This window comes from Heptranchias perlo, chromosome 35 (assembly GCF_035084215.1).
Source record: "Heptranchias perlo isolate sHepPer1 chromosome 35, sHepPer1.hap1, whole genome shotgun sequence".
In the NCBI taxonomy this organism is placed as follows: Eukaryota; Metazoa; Chordata; class Chondrichthyes; order Hexanchiformes; family Hexanchidae; genus Heptranchias; species Heptranchias perlo.
In genome coordinates this window covers 13,910,054-13,926,600 of record NC_090359.1, presented here as the reverse complement: position 1 = coordinate 13,926,600, position 16,547 = coordinate 13,910,054, and the positions used below count along the sequence as shown (strand labels likewise).

Here is a 16,547-nt window from a genome sequence, read left to right as displayed (position 1 = left end):
ATTTCTCAGTGTGATTGTGGGTCTGACACAGAAGCGAGGGAGGAAGCAGCAGCCACAGCCCGGACTGCAGGCAAATTGCGAGGCTGGGACTAAAAATCTATTGTGCCCACACCGGGAGTCGAACCCGGGCCACCTAGGTAAAAGCCAGGAATCCTCACCGCTAGACCACATGAGAACTGAAGGGATGATCAGCAGGAAGGGCACTGAGACTACACCCAGAAGGTTTAATGGAGGTTCACGATTATGACAGGTTTTGATACAGCAAATAAGGAGAAACTGTTTCCAGTGATGGAAGGGTTAATAACCAGAGGACACAGATTTCAGATCAATGGGCAAAAAAGCCACGGGCGGGGGAATGAGGAGAGATTTTTTTACGCAGCGAGTTTTTATGATCGGGAACGCACTGCCTGAAAGGGCGGTGGAAGTGGGTTTAATCGTAACTTTCAAAAGGGAATTAAGTGAATTGTTGACATGAAAAAATTTGGAGAGATATGGGGAAAGAGCAGGGGAGTGGGACTAACCCACTTCCTTCTGTGTTCATCCCTGGAAAAAACCCTCCCCCAGTTCGAAGTGGATTATATCTCACTTCCCGACATTGAACTCCATCTGCCACAGTTTTGCCCTCTCAATTAATCATCAATGTCCCTTCACTACTTCCTGCTCCCATCTACACTATTTACTGCGCCACCTAACTTGCTGGTTTAAGGGTGAAAACTGCCCTCCGCTTCACTGTAAGTGCAAGAGACAACTTTGTAGATGCCGTGTAGTGTTACAGACCGGCTCGTTGGACCTGCTCGTTTCATCTCATCTCATTTTCAGCAAACCGGAATATTCCTGAATTAGAGGATGGTGAATCACAGCTCGAGAAACCGATCCCCTCGACCAATGGGGACTGCGCCTTCCAACAAATAGGCATTGATGGGGCAAAGTGAGTCTGCTGCTCAGAAGTAATACAGCACAGATCATCACTCGTGCAAGCTTCATACCCTTTAGTTTGGAAAAGTAAACTGATGGGAGACAGCTGCTGTCGTGAATGGGTTTCCAAAACTCAAATCAAATGGATTTGTCCTGTGTTGTGAATTACTATTTGTCTGATTCAGGTTATCAGAGCAGTGGGGACTGCATTTTGTACATTCCGAATACCAATGCCCTGTCACGTGAGCCTGTCGTTCTATTCCCGTTCCAAGTCCTCTTTTAAATTTCGATGACTTCCCCGAAATTTGCTTGGAGGACTGTTCGAATCGCAGTCCGGCCCTTCCCACTGTCGCATCCTCTAAATCTCCACCCAGGATTTTCACTGGTGCAACTTTCATCAACTTGGGCTACTTTTTAATTTCAAAAGTAAAGTGCTGCGGATTCTGGAAATCTGAACTATAAACAGAAAATGCTGGATACACTCAGCCGGTCAGGCAGCATCTGTGGAGCGAGTTCTGATGAAAGGTCATCGACCTGAAACATTCCCTCTGTTTCTCTCTCCACAGACGCTGTCTGACCTGCTGAGAGTTCGCAACATTTTCTGTTTCTACTTTTTCATTTGTTCTTTGTATCAACTGTGCCGATCCGTGACTCGACCCACTGCGCGGCATCTGGTGGTTTGGATTCAGGGCTCTCACCGCCGCGGTGTGGGTTCGATTCCTGGTCAGGAAAATATTTTTCACAAAACAATTATGAACTTTAATAAATGAACACATGAAACTCTATGAAAGTTGAATAATTGTTGTAATCACCATTAATGAAGCGATAACTTTCTGCAGACTGACTGACGGAAATACTAACATGGTTACCCAGTGACACGTGGGGAAGTTATTGTGTTTTCCATTTGATGAACTTTCATCCGTTCTCATTTTAAAGACTGTATTTTAAGAGTCTGGTTAAAATGTTCAGTGTTTTTGACACCAGGAATGTGGTACAGCCGTTGTTCAATTCAACAGGAAAAGCCAATTATCTCCCACTTTCACAAGAGCAAATTCCCAAATAATATTCCCACCTGGGAACCTTTCGCGTGTGAGGAAAACGCGATAACCGCCACACTCTGGAAACCGCTGCTCATGTTAATTCAATTGTGTGACTCCTCCATTAAACAACATCACTTCTGTCCCACACTAAAAGCTCTCAATCCTTCCCATTCACAAACATTTCACTGATCAAAACTTCACAAGTCACACAGGAAAACGTCTTCATTTCTAAATCATTAAACTCCCGAAGGAGCTGCGGGGACAGACTGAGCAAACCTGCGTTCAGTCGTCAAAGGCGGTGTGTGAAGGGTGTGGGTGTGTTGTCATCCTGAGAGACAGCGACAGGCCCGTGACACAGAGCGAAGGCAGGAACTGAGAAATGTGGCCATTCAGGACCATAAATAGGCAGACACTCAGTCCCAGTCATTCATTCCGACACACGGTCCGGCAGTTAGTCAGTCAGTCGGGTCGGGAGGCCTGCAGACAGCAAACAAAGAGCCAGAGAATAAAGCAGAGACTCAATCAGACGGATAAACCGGGAGACAGACAGACAGACAGTGAAGCGGGCAGGGACTCAGCCTTGTAGATAAGCAGACTGTATCCTTTGCCTTTGACCCTGATTTGTCAGTAATAATTTAAAACCGCTTCTGGTTCCGTCCCTTCCTTTAATCCTGTACAGCAGCAGTGACAAAAACTTTGTGGATTTGAGGGTTGAGCCGAATCCGAGTCAGTTCCCCGGTCCCCGGGAGAAATTCCCTAATTCCTGGGCACTTTGTATCAAGCAGCAGTTCGCAGCAAAAAGTGTTATTAATGGGAGTAGTGGGACTGAGAAATATTTAAACAGCCGACACCCTGTAAAACAGAGCTCCAAGTATCGGTTTAAATAAAGTCCTGAACTGACAGAGCGGCCTTTTGGCTAAGATCAAGTGGTCAAGTGGGGGAAGGCAACCATTTGGAGCCTTCATGCCATTGTATGCCGGGGGGATGCAGTCAGGGAGAAATCCCCTCGGGCAGAGTGTAGAGCTTTGGCTTGATGTAATGTCACTGCAAGGAATCTGGAATGAATCTGTAAGGCAATAAGGCACCCCAGAGTGTCAGAAAAAAAAAAGACAGAGCGGAGGGCAAATGAGGATTGAATTAAATCCCAATTCACTGAATCTAAACAAGGTTTAAAGAAGTGAATCTGTCCGGAGTGGGATTCCTGGGCCTGTGTGTGAGCTGCACCTGGATCGGTCCCGTTCAGTAAAGAGAGACCGGCAACAGAGAGCATCAGACTCCTCATCAGAAAGCTGCGAATGCGAATCAGGTCGGGGTCACAGCGGCTCAGGGTCCTGGGACTGGTTTTATGTCCGAACAGTGTTTTAGGGACGGGCTGTTGAGGGTTTGTAAAATAATAATTACATTTGATACATTAAAGTGCTCTTTATCTGTTACTTTCGATTTACATCCTCACCAGTTTTATACAGAAACAAGTAACAATATTTACGGGATGTGGTTTGTTCAATGTTTGTGCAATAACTCTGTCACCCAGAGTGAGAAATAAAACACAGACCGCCCAACGCAGAGCTCGAACCCATGGCTATGTAATGTATTTGTGGCTGGTTAGCTCAGTTGGTTGGCGTATGGTGCTAATAATACCAAGGTCGCGGATTCTATCCCCGTACGGGCCATTAACTTCTTACTTTATTATTTTTCGGGTTTTAGTGTCCTTTAAAATCCAGACTTTACAAACAAACAAATCCGCACAAAATGTCACGGGAATATTTTTTTCAATAGCAGCTATTACAATATTTGATATACCTTTGCCCCTGGGGCGGAGAAAAACATCTTTCTTTTTATTTTGTAATAAAACCAGAAAATGCTGGAATTACTCAGCAAGAACATGAGAAATAGGAGCAGGAGTGGGCCATCCGGCCCCCCGAACCTGCTCCGCCATTCAACAAGATCATGGCTGATCTTCTACCTCAACACCATTTTCCTGCACTATCCCCATATCCCTTGATGTCGTTAATATCTAGAAATCTATCGATCTCTGTTTTGAATGTACTCAATGGCTGAGCCTCCACAGCCCTCTGGGGTAGAGAATTCCAAAGATTCACCACCCTCTGAGTGAAGAAATTTCTCCTCATCTCAGTCTCAATGGCCGACCCCTTATTCTGAGACTGTGACCCCTGGTTCTAGACTCCCCAGCCAGGGGAAACATCCTCCCTGCATCTACCCTGTCGAGCCCTGTAAGAATTTTGTATGTTTCAATGAGATCTCCTCTCATTCTTCTAAACTTTAGAGAATACAGGTCCAGTCTACTCAATCTCTCCTCATAGGACAATCCCGCCATCCCAGGAATCAGTCTGGTGAACCTTCGTTACACTCCCTCTATGGCAAGTACATCCTTCAGCAAATCAGGCAGCATCTGTGGAGAAAGAAACAGAGTAAAGGGCCGAAATTTTAACCCCACGAATGGGTGGGTTGGGAAGGTAAAAATAGGAAAAATAACTAAAACCCGACCCCAACCCGCCCACTCCTGGTTTTAACGGAGGCGGGTCGGTCAGTGAAAGCTTTGAAGGAGGCTGCGGGCCTCCATTTTCACAGCTTTTTATTTTTAACTCCTGGGGGCCAGGATTGCTGGGCCTTCTCCTTCACACCACATGAGAGGAGGCGAGAAGGCCCGAAACAGCAGGTAAATGCCTTTATCGCACAGCTTGTGGGCCCGGAGGAGCAGGAGTGCTTCCCTCAGGCCCAACAAGCCAACCTGCCGTGATCCCACACAGGCGATCGGCGGACCCCCTCCAAATCCCCGACACCCCTGCACGAACGACGAACCCCATGATCTCCGACCCCCGCGATGACCCCCGACCCCCGATGACTGAGTCCTCGCTCCGATAACTGACCCGTCAATGCCCCCGAAGACTGACCCACCCATGACCCCTGATGACCTCCCATGACCCCCCCCCCCGCCCCCGATAAAATCATGCCCAATGAGTTTGATTCCCGTTGTGTTCTCTCTGTCGGTTTGTTGATAAACGTTTAACTCGCGGCCTGTTCCCGTCAATGGTCACAAGTAGTAACAGACAGAGCGGGTCTGACCGCCCCGAGATGTGGAAAAGACATCAGTTTAGGACAAATGCCTCAAATCAAATGGTCTCCCGGCTCCGAGAGAGAAAAATTCCAGAGAAAAAGGCAGAAGAGAAAAGAGAAATAAAAGCTCAATAAAGACACTACCAATATTTCCCATTCTTGATGCCTGTCTATTTCTTCCCCAACCTTTCTGTGCCGGTTAAAATTTCAGTGTAAATAAATGCGAGAATCGACTCAAAGAACGAGAACAGAGCAACAAAAATGACCGAACACAGAATCAAACCCAGAGACCTTTAGATCTTCAATCTCACGCTCTCCAAACTCAACTATTTCGGCTCAACTGTAAATTGGACTTTGTGACATCTCCTTGGACAAAAATATAAACCGGGTGGAATTTCCCCTCCCGCTCATTCCTCACTCTGGGGGAATGGGACCCGGTCAGATCTCGGAGCTCAGGTTATGTTAATGTTCTGCTGATGACATCTTAATATTATCTTGTGTTTGGCCTCATTTAATCAGGTTCATGGGCACTTTCTTCCATCATCCCTTCTCCCTGGAAGGAATGTGGTGCAGCCGTTGCCAAATTTAACAGGAAAAGGAATTATCGCCCCCTTTTCACAGGAGAAGAAACTCACACTGGAGATTCACCTGGAGTAAATTCCCAAATAATGTTCCCGCCCGGGATCGAACCGGGGACCTTTTGCGTGTGTGGTAAATGTGGAAACCGCTGCTCAATATCATGCATCGTGTGGCTTCTCCATTAAACAACATCACTTCTGTCCCACACTAAAAGCTCTCAATCCTTCTCTTTCACAAACATTTCACTGATCAAAACTTCACAAGTCACACAGGAAAAAGACTTCATTCCAAAATCATTAAACTCCCGAAGGAGCTGCGGGGACAGACTGAGCGGTGCAACTGAGTACAGAGATACAAAGAGACACCAGCAGAGGGAGGTAGAGAGCGGTGTAACTGAGTACAGAGATACAAAGAGACACCAGCAGAGGGAGGTAGAGAGCGGTGCAACTGAGTACAGAGATACAAAGAGACACCAGCAGAGGGAGGTAGAGAGCGGTGTAACTGAGTCCAGAGATACAGAGAGACACCAGCAGAGGGAGGTAGAGAGCGGTGTAACTGAGTACAGAGATACAGAGAGACACCAGCAGAGGGAGGTAGAGAGCGGTGTAACTGAGTACAGAGATACAGAGAGACACGAGCAGAGGGAGGTAGAGAGCGGTGTAACTGAGTACAGAGAATTGCAGAGCATCTGACACCAGGTTTTAGTCCAACAATTTTATTTGAAAATCACAAGCTTTCGGAGACTTTCTCCTTCGTCAGGTGAGACACCAGCAGAGGGAGGTAGAGAGCGGTGTAACTGAGTACAGAGAAAGAGAGAGACACCAGCAGACTGTGCAGCAAAGCAACCTTTTATCTGAAATCTGAGGCAAGATCTAAACTGCACAGAGTGGAGGAAGCATTACTGTGTATCTAACCCGTGTTGTACCTGCCCTGGGAATGTTTGATTTGACAGTGTAGAGGGTGCTTCATTCTGCATATAACCCGTGCTGTACATGTCCTGCGAGTGTTTGATGGGGCAGTTCAGAGTGAACTTTAATCAGTCTCTCCACATAACTGAAGTCCCTCATCCCTGGCACCATTCTAGTAAATCTCCTCTGCACCCTCTCTAAGGCCATGACATCCTTCCCAATGTTTGATGTCCAGAATTGAACACAATGCTCCAGCTGAGGCCCAACCAGTGTTTTATAAAGGTTTAGTATCAATTCCTTGCTTTTGTATTCTGTGCCTCAATTAATAAAGCCAAGGGCCCCATTTGCTTTTTTTAACAGCCTTCTCAACTTCTCCTGCCACCTTCAAAGATTTGTGTAATTACACCCCCAGGTCTCTCTATTCCTGCACTCCCTTTTAAATTGCACCATTTAGTTTACATTGTCTCTCCTCATTCTTCCTACCATAATGTATCACTTCACAATTCTCTGTATTAAATTTCATCTGCCATGTTTCTGCCCATTTCACCAGTCTGTCTATGTCCTCCTGAAGTCTGTTACTATCCTCCACATTGTTTATTACATTTCTGAGTTTCGTGTCATCTGCAAACTTTGAAATTAACCCTGTACTCCCAAGTCCCAGTCATTAATATATATCAAAACGAGCAGTGGTCCTAATACCGAGCCCTGGGGGACACCACTGTATACTTGCCTCCAGTCTGAAAAACAACCGTTCACCACTACTCTCTGTTTTCTGCCCCTTAGCCAAATTTGTATCCACGCTGCCATTGTCCATTTAATCACATGGGCTTCAATTTTGCCAACAAGTCTATTATGTGATACTTTATCCTCCCTTAATCTCTCCCTGCATAGAAACTCCCCGACCCATATTCATGGCCACCCCCTCGACCTTGCCATCTCACGTGGCCTCTCTACTCCCGATTGTGTCAATCATGGATAAGGCCATCTCTGATCACTTCCTTGTATCCCTCTCCATCCACATTGAAACAGAGAATCATAGAAAGGTTACAGCACGGAAGGAGGCCATTTGACCCATCGAGTCCTTACCGGCTCTATGCAAGATCAATCCATGTAGTCCCACTCCCCCAATGCACATCACAGAATGAACTCAGGGATCCCACGCCACTTTCTATGAGCGGTAACAGGCTGCGGTTATGGTGCAGACCGGGATCCAGGGCTGAGGCTGTGGTCATCAGTTACTCTGGGAGTGGCACAGTCTGTTTCATGACTAGCCGGGGGTGAGAGTAACCCCAGGGAGTCAGGCTGGTGTTAAGAAGGGTGTGGGTTCCAGCTCCCGTTCCAGGACTGGGACACATGATCCAGACTGACTGTGTCGTTCTGAGAGGGAGCTGCATCGTGAGAGGTGCTGTCCTTTGAATGAAGTGTTTAATGGGTGTCCCTTCTTTCTGCTCCGAGGTTTTAAATGTCCCGTGGTAATTTGTGAGGAGCAGGGAGTTATCCCGGTGCCCTGGCCAACATTCTTTCCACAACCATCAGCACCCAACAAACAGGAGGTCTGCTCAATATATCATCACTGTTTGTGGGATCTTGCTGTACACAACTTGGCTGCTATGTCCTCTTATGAAACGATAGTGAGTATACTTCTCGTGAAGTGCGTTGGGATGTCCTGGGGATGTGCAAGGTGCCATACAAATGCAAGTTCCTTGTTTCTCACAGTGGGCCGTGTCTCTTTCCTCGTCTCGTTGAGACTCTCAGTTAATTGGTCCGTTCTCTCCGCAGATGGGGCCCGACCCGCTGAGTGTTTCCAGATTGTTCTGTGCGTGTTTCACTCAGACTCGGGTTTTACAGTAAATGTTAAAACGATTGTAGTCAAACACTTGGCCATGAGCTGCTGCCCAACCTGTCGGGACATTGTTGCTTGCTTCCCTTCAGCTTGTGGGACTGGGTTTTTGGTGCACTGTCCCTTCAAGTGCTGTGGTTTGCCTCATTTCTCAGTGTGATTGTGGTGCGAATTCAGAAGCAGCCACAGTCCGGACTGCAGGCAAATTGGGAGGCTGGGACGAAAAGTTCACAATTCCCACACCGGGAGTCGAACCCGGGCCGCCTGGGTGAAAACCAGGAATCCTCACCGCTAGACCATATGGGAACTGAAAAACAGATTAGCAGGAAGGGCACTGAGACTACAACCGGAAAGTTAACAGACGATTCAAATGAGGTATTCACAATTATGAAAGGTATTGACAGAGTATGTAAGGAGAAATTGTTTCCAGTGATGGAAGGGTTAAGAACCAGAAGAGAAAGATTTAAGATAAATTGAAAGACAATCATGGGGGATGTGACTAAGATTGAGACCATTCATTCAGCTGCCTCTGCCGCTCCCCTCCATTCCCCTTGCCCACCAAATTTCTCTCCTATCTCCCCTCATGCCCTCTCTGAGCTCTCTTGACCATGAGACCCACCTCCTGCTCCCTCAACCCTATTCCCACCAAACTGCTGACCGCACAACCTCCCTTCCTGGCCCCATGTCAGCTGACATTGTTGATGGTCTCCTCTCCTCAGGTACGGTCCCCCTCCCGATCAAATCTTCCATCATCATCCTCCTTCATAAAAGACCCACCCTTGACCCCTGTATCCTTGCAAACTACCACCCCATCTCCCACCTCCCTTTCCTCTTCAAAGTGTTGTCGCCTCCCAAATCCATGTCCATCTTTCCCACAACACCATGTTTGAATCCCTCCAATCAGGTTTCCACTCCTGCCACAGTACTGAAACGGCCCTTGTCAAAGTCACAAATGACATCCTCTGTGACTGTGTAGAGGGAGATTTAATCTTGATCTAACCCTTGATGTACCTGTCCCCGGAGTGTTTGATGGGACAGTGTCGAGGGAGCTTTACTCTGCCATGTACTGTACAGTATCAGTCTGTGATGGAGCAGAGCCCTGCTCTTTAATAGAAATCATTCTTTTGATGAGCCACTGAGCCCCTAAAGTAGCCTCCGAGACCCAAAGTCTGATTTCCATCCCACAGTTCCAGCAGTTAGCGAGGGCTGGGCCACGTTAACAGCAGCTCTCTGTTCCTGGTCTGGAGCTGAGGTGTTGTGTATTGTCCCTGACACAGGGACCAGACGGTGAGCTGCTGGCTCCTATTGTTCTGGGATCATTCCCTGCTGCTCTGTTCTCACCTCTTCACTGGGTCTCAGATTATTACCAGCCATCTTCCTGATCAATAAACAATCGGCAATCTGACCGGGGAGATTTGAAATGTGTGAAACATTTCATGTGTCTCATCCCTCTCCCTGGACACAAATAAATCGGCCATCATGAAATGTTCACAGTCCATTTCTTGAGCCTTCTCCTTCTCGGAAGAATCTTTTAAACTCCTTGCTAAAGTGACCATTGATCATAATGTCTTGTTTTGCGGTATGTTCTAGATTGTTCCAGGTCAGCATTGTAATAATTCGGTGGTCGTTGAAAAGTGGGATCATTATATTAAATCGAGATATTTATCACAGCCCCGCCCCCCAAACATTCAAACCACCGTTCAGGAGGAGAACCCCTCTGCTCGCTGACCTACATTGGCTCCCAGTCCACCAACATCTCAAATTTTAAATTCTCATCCTCGTGTTCAAATCCCTCCATGACCTCGCCCCTCCCTATCTCTGTAACCTCCTCCACCCCTACAACCCTCCGAGATCTCTGAGCTCCTCCAATTCAGGCCTCTTGCGCATCCACGATTTTCATCGCTCCACCATTGGCGGCCGTGCCTTCAACCGACTGGGCCCAAAGCTCTGGATTTCCCTCCCTAAACCTCCCCGCCTCTCTACCTCTCTCTCCTCCCTTAAGACACTTAAAACCTACCTCACCTGTCCCAATATCTCCTTATGTGGCTCCGTGTCACATTTTGTTTGATAATCGCTCCTGTGAAGCGCCTTGGGACGTTTTACTCCGTTAAAGGCGCGATATAAATGCAAGTTATTGTTGTTGGGGTGGAGAAAGGGTTTTCTTTCTTTTTATGACTCTTTTCTATCTCTCTATTTCTTTCCTTTCTCGGACTCTGTTTTCCGGGTCTGTTTACTGACACACATTACAATCTGTGTCACTCGGTGTCTAACAATGTGAGGCAATGTGTTTTATTCCCGCTGTGTTATCTCTCTGGCGGTTTGCTGATAAATGTTTAACTCGCGGCCTGTTCCCGTTAATGGTCACAAGCAGCAAAAGACAGACAGAGCGTGTCTGACCGCCCTGAGATGTGGAAAAGGCATCAGTTTAGGACAAATGCATCAAATCAAATGTTCATCGGGCACCGAGAGAGACAAAAACCAGAGAGAAAGGCAGAAGGAAATAGAGAAATAAAAACTAAATACAGACATCCTTGATGTCTCTCTATTCCATCCCCAACCGTTCAGTGTCGGGTAAAAATGTCAGTGCAAATAAATGTTTGAGAATCGGCCCAAAGAAGAAGAAACAAAGTAACCCAAAACTGCCGAAACCCGGGACCTTCAGATCTTCAGTCTAACGCTCTCCCAACTGAACTATTTCGGCCCCACTGTAAGCAGTACTTTTGCGTCATCTTCTTGGAATAAAATATAACCCCGGGTGGAATTGCCCCTCCCGCTCATTCCTCACTTCGGGAGAATGAGACCGACCATCAAGGAGAGATTTTCTGATCCTGTCGTTGAATCTCATTTATATTAAACATTCCTTGAACTCTCTGCCGGGGGGATTCAGAGCTGGGGTTCGCCATGAACCAGCTTCCCCTCAATTCCCAGCTCTATCAGTGAATCGACCAACAAACGCTCGACAGAGCTCAGGTTATATTAATAATAAAAACAGAAAATGCGGGAAACACTCAGCAGGTCAGGCAGCATCTGTGGAGAGAGAAACATCCTTTCAGGTCGATGACCTTTCATCAGAACTCTCTCCACAGATGCTGCCTGACCTGCTGAGTATTTCCAGCATTTTCTGTTTTTACTTCAGATTTCCAGCATCTGCAGTATTTTGCTTTTGTTTCACAGCTTGTATTAATGTTCTGCTGATGATATCTTAATATTATCTTGTTTTTGGGCCACTTTAATCAGGTTCATGGACAAATTCTTCCATCATCCCTTCTCCCACATCGCTTCTCTCTCTCATTCATTCTTTTCTCTTTTCAATCCAGAAGAGGGCGGGAATCAGAGCTCACCCCCCGAACCCTCCGCACACAGACCCCCGTCTACCACTCCGTGTGATCCAAGAGACAATTCAATACATTACACTCTGTATAAACACAGAAAGCTGACACACCAGGGGAGATCGCACGGTGTTGGACACGGAGTGCAATAAACTGAAGTGTTTATAAAAAGTTACAGATCACAACTCGTGTCTCTGTCTCTCTCCGCCATCCCGGCCTGTGCTCTGTTATCTGATCTCACTCAATGTGTTGCTGATCATTTTCATCAACATCTTTGACTGTGGCAGCACAAGTTGGTGAAACCGTTAAAACAGCATCCGGTTCCTTGGCTTAATAATAGAGAAATAGAGCACAAAAGCAAGGAAGTTATGTTAAACGTTTATAAATCACGGTTCAGGCCTCATCTGAAGTATTGTGTGCAATTCTGGGCACTATAATTTATTAAGGAGGTCAAGGTCTTGGAGAGGATGGAGAGGAGATTCACCAGAATTATACCAGGGATGGGGTTTAGTTGTGTGGAGAGACTCGAGAACCTGGGATTGTTCTGCTTCGAGCAATGAAGGTTAAGGGTAGAAGTAATCCACGTGTTCAAAATTAAGAGGGGTTTTGATCGAGTGAATAAGGAGAAACTTCACCCACTGGCGGGAGGGTCGGCAACCAACGGACGCAGATTTAAGATAATTGGCGAAAGAACCAGAAGGGAAATAAGGAGATTTTTTTTGACACAGCGAATTGTTATGATCTGGAACGCACTGCCTTAAAGGATGGTGGAGCTCGATTCAATCGTAACTTTAAAAGGAGAATTGGATAAATACTTGAGTATCTCTCCACAGATACTACCTGACCTGCTGAGTGTTGCCAGCAGTTTCTGGGTTTATTTTTGAGCTTTCACTATCGCAGTTTTCGTGACAACCTGCAACTTTCCTCAAGGGCGCAGCTTCAAGCACAACTTTCTTGTGCTCTTCTCACACACAAGATCGCACTTTACTTTCCGACACACTCACTTTAAAATCTGCCGTTTCCGCACACAGCGTCCTGCGCCACGAGAATTTGAAAGACCTTTCGCTCATGGCCTGTAATCGCTCCTTTTTCCCCACAGGCGCTCTTTATATTTATCCTCTACTCGATTCAATCGCACGTTTCAACAGAACTATTAAGATCAAGGCGGAACACTTCCGATCTTACTGCACCGCCCCAACTTGCCAAATGTGCACCTTTCAACCGCCATTCACAGCTCTGTTGCGCTGCCCGTCGCTCATGCAACTCAACTGCTGAGAGAAAAGAGCCAACAAGCATCAAAACAAAAACCAGTTCTTCAGTTACCATCCCCTGGATCACAAGATTCCCCGAGTAAATTTCGTGAACAATCGGGCGGCTGTCTTTCCAGAGACCAACCCTGCTTTCGTCGTGTTTGTCTGTCGAGCGGTCACGCAGATCGAAATTTATCCACTGGTTTCAAGGCACAAATGAACATTGGTGCGAATGGGACATGTGCCCAATAGAAACAGCGGTCGGAGCAAACAAACTTAAAGGCGTGAGATCGTGAAAGTGAATGTTAGAGTCGGCAATGCCGCAGGAAAGTGTCCATGAAATAGAAGGAGGAAAGTAAAGGCGGCCTATTGACTGTGGAAGATAGAAAAAGCGGGGAGAAGAGGCGGGTTTGAACTGTGGAACATCAAGTACAGGCATGTGAGAGTGCTGGGATTTGATGGAATAAATAGGTTTTCGACACCACCAAAAAATGTTTTTTTCATTTATTAAATATTGATATATTGTTGTATTATATTCGCAAGCGCGGGAGAATAAAAGAAGCAGCGCACACTATGCCGTGACTCGGATTCGAACCGAGGTTGCTGCGGCCACAACGCAGAGTACTAACCACTATATGATCACGGCGCCACACGTCAGTGGCAAGAGATCTGCCCGAACTATTTAAATAGCGCCTTCAAGGTAGCAAAACGTCCCAAGGCGCTTCGCAGGAGCTTTTTTAAACAATATTTGACCCAGAGCCACAGAAGGAGATATTGGAAGCAAAATACTGCGGATGCTGGAAATTTGAAATAAAAACAGAAAATGCTGTAAATAATCAGCAAGTCAGGCAGCGTCTGTGGAGAGAGAAACAGAGTTAACGTTTCAGGTCGATGACCCTTCGTCAGAACTGGAAAAGGTTGAAGATTCAACAGCTTTTAAGCAAGTAGAGAGCGTTTAAGGAGCATCTTAAGGGAGGAGAGAGAGGTAGAGAGACGGGGAGGTTGAGGGAGGGAAATCCAGTGCTTTGGGCCCAGTCGGTTGAAGGCACGGCCGCCAATGGTGGAGCGATGAAAATCGTGGATGCGCAAGAGGCCTGAATTGGAGGAGCTCAGAGATCTCGGAGGGTTGTAGGGGTGGAGGAGGTTACAGAGATCGGGCGGGGCGAGGTCATGGAGGGATTTGAACACGAGGATGAGAATTTAAAATTTGAGATGTTTGTGGACTGGGAGCCAATGTAGGTCAGCGAGCAGAGGGGTTCTCCTCCTGAACGGTGGTTTGAATATTTGGAGGGGGAGGTGATAAGTATCTCGGTTTGATATAATGATCCCACTTTTCAACTAGGTCGGAGATGGAGGCGGCAGTTTGCAAGGACCGAGAGGTCAAGGGTGAGTTTTTTGAGGAGGCTGTGATGACGCCAGATTTGAAGGGGAGGGGGCCACTACCTGAGGAGAGGAAACTGTTAACAATATTGGGCTAACATGGTGGCCAAGAAGGGAAGTTGGGTGGTCAGTAGTTTGGTGTGAATAGGGTCGAAGGAGTAGGGGGTGGGTCTCATGGTCAAGATGAGCTCAGAGAGGGCAAGAGGGGAGATAGGAGAGAAACTGGAGAAAGATGTGAGTTCAGGGCTGGGGCAGGGAGAACCTGAGTGGAAGTTTAGCTTGTGGGTGGAGGAAGGGGGAGAAACGGCAGAGGCAGCTGAACGGATGGTCTCAGTATTAGTGACAAAGAAATCCATGAGCTCCTCGCACTTGTTGGAGGTGAGGGTGGAGGGAGGAGGGGAGAGGGGTTCAAGGAGCCGTTTTGTAGTGAAGAGAAGCCGGGGTTATCTTTACATTCCAGGATGATCCTGGAATAATGAGCAGTTTTGGCAGAGAGCAGGGCCTGATGGTGCTTTAAGTGTTCCCGCCAGATCTGGCGATGAATGGCTGAACCAGTTGTCCGCCATAAACGTTCAAGTCTGTGTCCTTGGACTTGAAGGATGGGAGATGAGGCTGCACATCACATCCCTCAAACATTGTTACCCGTTTCTGTCTGAAACTGGTGAGTGTGTAAATAGAAAGGAACAGAAAAAAAGCATTTTAATCCATCAAACTTGATTCTGATCATTATTATAGCAAAAAACCTGAACAGCCCATCCCTCAAACACTGATATAAAACCAGTCCCAGGACCCTGAGCCGCTGTGAAAATGCTGTGATCCCGACCTGATTCGAACTCGCAGTTTTCTGATCGGGAATCAGACGCTGTCAGTTGCGACAGGAGGTGGATCAGGATCCAGAGGAGGGAGATCGGTACCGACCGCCGCCGGGACTCTCGGAGGGCGAGAGGCGGAAGCAGCAGCAGCCAGACCGCCTCAAACAACAGCTCAGGATCCTCGCTCTCTGATCCAGCCGCTGCCGGCCGAGAGCTGCCGGTCCCGGCCTGAGCCGTGTCTGGGAGCCGCCTGCCGGTCTCTCTTTGCTGAACGGGACCGATCCAGGTGCAGCTCACACACAGGCCCAGGAATCCCACTCCGGACAGATTCACTTCTTTAAACCTTGTTTAGATTCAGTGAATTGGGATTTAATTCAATCCTCATCTGCCCTCCGCTCTGTCAGTTCAGGACTTTATTTAAACCGATACTTGGAGCTCTGTTTTACAGGGTGTCGGCTGTTTCAGTATTTCTCAGTCCCTCTACTCCCATTAATAACACTTTTTGCTGCTAACTGCTGCTTGATACAAAGTGCCCAGGAATTAGGGAATTTCTCCCGGGGATCAGGGAACTGACTCGGATTCGGCTCAACCCTCAAATCCACAAAGTTTTTGTCACTGCTGCTGTACAGGATTAAAGGAAGGGACCGAACCAGAAGCGGTTTTAAATTATTACTGACAAATCAGGGTCAAAGGCAAAGGATACAGTCTGCTTATCTGCAGGGCTGAGTCCCTGCCCGCTTCACTGTCTGTCTGTCTGTCTCCCGGTTTATCCGTCTGATTGAGTCTCTGCTTTATTCTCTGGCTCTTTGTTTGCTGTCTGCAGGCCTCCCGACCCGACTGACTGACTAACTACCGGACCGTGTGTCGGAATGAATGACTGGGACTGAGTGTCTGCCTATTTATGGTCCTGAATGGCCACATTTCTCAGTTCCTGCCTTCGCTCTGTGTCACGGGCCTGTCGCTGTCTCTCAGGATGACAACACACCCACACCCTTCACACACCGCCTTTGACGACTGAACGCAGGTTTGCTCAGTCTGTCCCCGCAGCTCCTTCGGGAGTTTAATGATTTTGAAATGAAAACTTTTTCCTGTGTGACTTGTGAAGTTTTGATCAGTGAAATGTTTGTGAAAGGGAAGGATTGAGAGCTTTCAATGAGGGATAGAATGATGTTGTTCAACAGAGAAATCACACGATGTGGTGTCGTGGTTATCACATTTACCTCACACGCGAAAGGTCCCCGGTTCGATGCCGGGCAGGAACATTATTTGGGAATTTGCTCCAGGTGAATCTCCAACGTGAGTTTCTTCTCCTGTGAAAAGTGGGAGATAATTGGCTTTTCCTTTTAAATTTAACAACGGCTGCACCACATTCCTGGTGTCAAAAACACTGAATATTTTAACCAGACTCTTAAAATACAG

The 16,547-nt window shown here is 47.2% G+C and overlaps 2 non-coding genes across 2 annotated transcripts; both read right to left on the bottom strand.

The window, feature by feature from the left end:
• Positions 1-103: 103 nt before the first annotated feature.
• Positions 104-175, bottom strand: trnak-uuu (transfer RNA lysine (anticodon UUU)). The gene has a single exon. It is a non-coding gene; the product is annotated as a tRNA-Lys (tRNA).
• Positions 176-8,591: 8,416 nt separating this feature from the next.
• Positions 8,592-8,663, bottom strand: trnae-uuc (transfer RNA glutamic acid (anticodon UUC)). The gene has a single exon. It is a non-coding gene; the product is annotated as a tRNA-Glu (tRNA).
• Between the last annotated feature and the right edge of the window lie 7,884 nt (positions 8,664-16,547).